We start from the raw sequence: 5681 nt of genomic DNA on the forward strand, positions 1-5681 counted from the left end.
CAAGAAGCCCTGGAGGCAGAGGTTGCTGGAGGCAGCAGGAGGCTTTGCTGCCTTTGCCTTGTTCCTGTACCCTCCCAAGCCAGCTGCTACTGGTGACTTCTGGAAATCAGTGGACCAGGTGAAGCTTTTGCCTCCCTCCGTATGGCCAGTCTTAAGTGCTGAAATGCAAAGACATCATTTAATATATAAATGCTCTGCAAAAAAGCATCACTGGTATAATGGAGGAGGAATACCAGGGCCAACTGCACAGGCTCTGCAATACTCTTTTACACTACTTCTGTGGGGATTTGGGGGATCCTGAGTCTTCCTGAGAAGCTGTCCCTCTGCCAGCCCTTCTCAGTGGCCTCCTTCCCATGAGAAGGGAGAGTGAGCTGCTCTGCTGTTGTCCGTAGCTGCACCAGGGCATGGGGCAGCCCTGGCCGGCCAGCCTAAGTCCGAAAAGGCTTGGCAGGCTCAGCTCGGTACTGGCTCCTGCCCCCAGGGTGATCTCATGGGGAGAGCTGAGGAATACTGCTCCCCCCAAAAAACAGACGGGATGCATTTTCACACAATCTGATTTTCCCAGTGAACTACAAGCACAGTCTACTTAGCAAGGTGAATTACCGCTGTAAGAGGGCTTATGCAGGCGGACAAACAGTGCTGTTGTTTAAAGTGCACTTGAAATTCTGCAAAAGACAGTAATTGCTCTTTCTTTTTCAATTTAAAAGGACAAGATACTATTTAGTATCTTGCTAGGTCTTGGAATAGCAAACTGGGTGGTATATACTTTACCACCTCACTTTCAGCCTCTTTGTAAGGGAGGAAAGATTCTATAGTCTGGGTGATGCCCCCACCCACATCCCAGTGCTACATATGCCATAAACAAAAGAAGGTCTTGACCTACAGGAGTCACCAAAATCATGGATGTGACAACAGTGTCCATCAAGCCATTTGTAAGTAACCTCTTAAGGCAGAAAGATATTTTACAGAAAAAACAGGTATTGCTGAACAGTAATTACATGTCCACTATCTGCGCTGTAACTGTGATATAAACTGTAAGCCAAATGCTGAACACTGTTATTTTCCTAAACAACTAAAAACCCACGTTTTTTTATAATAGGCACTTAAACATTTAGGTAAGTATCTGCATAGTGACAGACATCTTTATTTTCAGTGAAGTTGGAAATGGAAATGGAAAAAACAGATTAGCAGTCTTGAAGTTATCCTCTTTGTTTTTCCTACTTTGTTCAGTCTGATCCAAATCAATGTTAGTTTTTCTGCAAACTTCAGTGAGACTGTGTCAGGTCCTCGCTGACAACATCAGTGTCATTTAGCTAAGCTAGTACAGCTAGTACTTATTTACCCCGGTGGAAGATTTTAACTAAGGTGGAAGTCTCAGTCTTAACCTCAACATCCAGATCTAGTAATCTGTTAAACAGTGACGATGCTGCCTCCTTCCAAAAATAGTTTGAGATCTACAGATGAACAATGTTGTGAAAGGGGATGGTGCCACACACTCGCTATACTAATTACTACATATTCACGGCTATCGCTACTGTTACTTGCAAGCGCAGGGAACTGGGAATGAAGGATGAGATATTGCTTGTAGCACAGCAAAACTGAAAAACACACTTCCAGGAGAGTCATCGCTAGCAAACCCTTTTCTGAGATTACAGCTGAAATAACAGCAATGATTGGTAAACAGGCATTAATCAAGCTAGCAGATTTCTCTTCGTGAGAGTAATTAGCTGCTCCGCCAGCTTCCAGTCTGCTCCGGAGCGGCGATTGGCTGGTAGAAAATCTTCATGGCAGACATATGAATGTACACACCCGCACACAGATCCTGACCAGATTATAAATTAGCTTCACCGTGGAAGCTTCGATGCATAAAGGCTGCTTTTAGAAAGAGAAGTGCTCTGTACAAAGCCACTTAGTGTGATGTCTTAGTTCCGTGGATGGCAATGGGACGTTTTCCATTTTATTTTTATTTTACCTTCAGTTTTACTCACATGTATTCTCTCTCCACAAGCCTAATCTTCAGGGGGTTTTGAACCCCTGCCAGATCGAAGTGGCAGAAGGAGATGGACTGTTTTTTATGCAAATAACATATTTTTAATGGATTCTGCTAAAGCCTGTATTAATCTGACAACAGCTACACTCAGGTATCCACAACTGAAATAAGGGCTAGCTCTAGTTTTTCGGTAATGATTCTATGATTCCATCTTGCAGCCCACTCTTAATGTGGGGAAAACTCATGGGATTACACTTCCTCCATATATGAAGTTATTTGTAGATGCGTTTATTGAACTAATCCCTCAATTTATTCCATTCTAAAGCATACTTCTATGCTAAACCACAACAGAAGAATCCATTTGACGCAGTTGATTGGCATCCTGTGACAAAAAAATTATAGAAGCGTAAAAAGGAAGGGAAAAGATAATAAAAAGGACAAATATTTACCTTCTGTGGAGCGCATTCACAAAGATTAATGCTTCTCAAAAGCAAGTAGTAATTCTGAGTGCCCAGTTTAACGGAACTTAAGATGAAAAAGATCAGATTTCCAGAGTCCTGACACTGAGCACTGTCAGACTCCTCAGGAATCCTGCAGCTGGGATCTGAAAAGTGAGGAATTCAAAATCACTAGTCACCCAACAGAAATGTTGGCCGATATTCATGAGTTTGGTCTCAGCCCTAATTTTCAAACCTCCAGCTGGGTTTATTTTTAAATCTGTTCAATTTCAGGTCAAGTGTTCCTCTCCTAACTTCTTGATCTCCTACTCTCTTGGTTTTTTTTCATTAAAGGAAAAGGGAGATAAATATGAGGGATCTCATGTCTCATGCAAGAAAACACAGGTTTTTGACAGTGTCTTCGGTGACTTCCACGCGTTTCTCTGTTGCTTTTGCTACTGCTGCTGTTTAAGTGCTGGTGTGAGCAACACATGCAGCTGGAGGAGGAGGTGCCTAAAATACAATCCTCATCTCTAATAATTGTGTAAGATTACAAAAATGGCACATAACTGTATGGAGGTACATCCTATAGTAGAGTGCCAGTAATGTGCAAAATGCTATTTTGCAACTGTACTTCTGATATATCAAAGAGTTTACAATTCAATTACTCAAATCCAAGGCTGTACATGTCTTCTCTTGTAGTCAGCAGCTTATAAGTATATGTAAATCAGACAGTCTGAACTGTCAGAACAGAACTGAAGTCGAAGGTCCAAGTCTTCCAAAACAAAGCGATTCAAGGACATTAAATCTTCGCAAGACTGAAGCCTGACTGGAAAACCCAATGGATAATGGAGTCTGTGTTAGCAAATAATTTCTGCTGAAAGGTTTTGCAACTCATCAAAGTAGAGGAAATCATCTGTGTTATTGTTTTATACAAAGTACTTTGTGTGTCTGAGCTTTCAATTAAATAGACTAGAGAAGAATCAAGCTGGTTGCCAATTGCATTAGATTCTTTCATTTTTTGTTTACCTTAAGGGTATATATAATTTGTATTTTTATTTACAATGGAAAATAAAATAATAAAACAAACTTTAGCTACTTCCTTGTGAAAAGCAAATATTGTGTAGCCAGCCCTGCCTTCATCAATATTTGTAAAGCTTGATAAGGTAAAGATACATGTGTATGTGCATAACACTGCAGATTTAATCAACTGTACTTTTTCTGAAACAACTTGTATATATCCTATGAAAGCATGAACAGAAGAGAGACTTTCTGGGGTAGATCAGAATTACTAGGATGACCAGTTGCTCCAAAAATTTGAAACAAGTGTTTATGGCACAATGTTGTGCTGTGAGAGATGCCCAGTCTAGCCCTGCATGAACCTGTTGAGGTACCGGCCTTGCCTAGCTGTGTTAAAGGACACTGTACCAAATGTAAAGAAGCAGCATCAGTTTCTGCTGGGTTCACCTGGCTATTCTGCTTCTCCAGGCTGAACTTAGTGGGACATCTGTTCATTTTTCAACTCTTTATGAATGTCGCTCACTTCCTGTAGAGTGACACAACTTAAACAGAGGGATGGTGAGTGTCTTGCTTTTTCTCATCTATCTGATCTCTCCTACAGCATCAAGATTGGGACATTTACTGGCAATTGGTCAATGTGTGCATGAACTGTCTCAGCCTGGGAGGAACCCCAAATTCTGGTTTCCTATTTCCATTAGTCACTACATGAGCTATTACATAAAAGCACAAAATAGCTGTTACTGTCCCATCTGACATATTTGCAAAAGAGTGACTTTGTTTGCCACAGAACAACTGTAACACCACATCTGGAGATGAGTGGCATTTTCAGATGCGTGGTTTAGTATTACTGAGGAAACATTCATTTGGAGAGCCAATATCTTTTGTTAGATAAGCTGATGGAGTTGGAAGAAAACCCGATGTAGTTGAAAATAAAAAGGTTAGGAAGTTTTCTGCTCATCCTAAGCAGGATTTGTGTCACTCTGGGACCCCAGTTTACAAATAGTCTGTATGCTAACTGGGGGCTTCGGGTTCCTTTCTGGCTCTATAAGGTAAGAGTTAAACTTGTTGGTGCATAAACTTGTCCACATGGAACAGACAATCTTAAAATCAGAGAGGAAATATCATGGGAACAGTGATTGTTCTATCTATCTGTTGAATTTCTTGTGCAAAAACAGATAACACTTTATTTTATATTACTTTATTAGGAGGTAATAAGGGAGGGCTAAAACTCTAGGGCTTTGCTAGCAATACTGCTAGCTATAACAGTGTTGATAACAAGCCACAGCTGCTTTGAGTGCTCCCTTCTTTCACCTCTTGCTCCCCTCCACACTCCCACATTGGCATCTGTAATTAGCTGTGGCCTTCAGCAATAACCACCATCTCCCAAGCCTACCTTCTTCCCAGGGCTTTCAGCAGCAGTATCCACTTAAGGGCCTCAGATCAAGTAATGAAGGAAGTTTGTCCTGTCCATATAATAAGTAACAGATAATTACTAGGCACAGAGAAGGGAAAGGAGAGATCAGAGAAAATTAAAAGGCAAATACTCAACAATGAAAGAATAGCCCGGGTCCAGCATCTCCCTGAGATGGGCTGGGAGTACAAAAGGAGGTTGTTGGGTCAATGATATTCACGTAGCACCGACACACTTCCCATCCAATGAGCCACAGCCTGTGCTTGATGCCTCATCTATCATTGTGTAAGACGTGCTGTTAATTTCCAAGGAGTGAGTAATAAGAACAACTCCCACGTGCGCGCACACCCCTGCGCAGGCACGCTCCTTTTCCCGTAACTGCCCTGGAGGTGCTTCTTTTTAAAGAACCGCACCATGGGACGTGTGGCAGTCCTAGCTGCTGCTGCTCATGCCCAGGCACGACTTGCTGGGACATGGGATATCTGTGGCATCGGGGGACCTTTCCACCCTGCAGGGAAGCAGCTAAACTCACCTGGCTTTTGGGAGCGCACCAGCTTTTCAGAGCTGCCGGAATTAAAAATGCAAAAACCTTGGCCGCTGCCAAACACCGATGGGAAAAATCACACGAACTTCTGGTATTTAATGATGAACAGTCTCCATATTGCCCTTTTAACTGGAAAATGGTCCCTTGGTAATTGTGGCAGATAGGCAGAGACCTCAATAGGAGCACTGGGCTCTGTTACAGCAGCAGATGACTGCGAGTGCAATCGGAAACGTGCTCTGCCCCACTTGTGCAGCAAAATCAGTCAGGCTGGGATGTAAT

The sequence above is a fragment of the Phaethon lepturus genome, unplaced genomic scaffold, assembly GCF_000687285.1.
Source record: "Phaethon lepturus isolate BGI_N335 unplaced genomic scaffold, ASM68728v1 scaffold2302, whole genome shotgun sequence".
NCBI lineage: Eukaryota > Metazoa > Chordata > Aves > Phaethontiformes > Phaethontidae > Phaethon > Phaethon lepturus.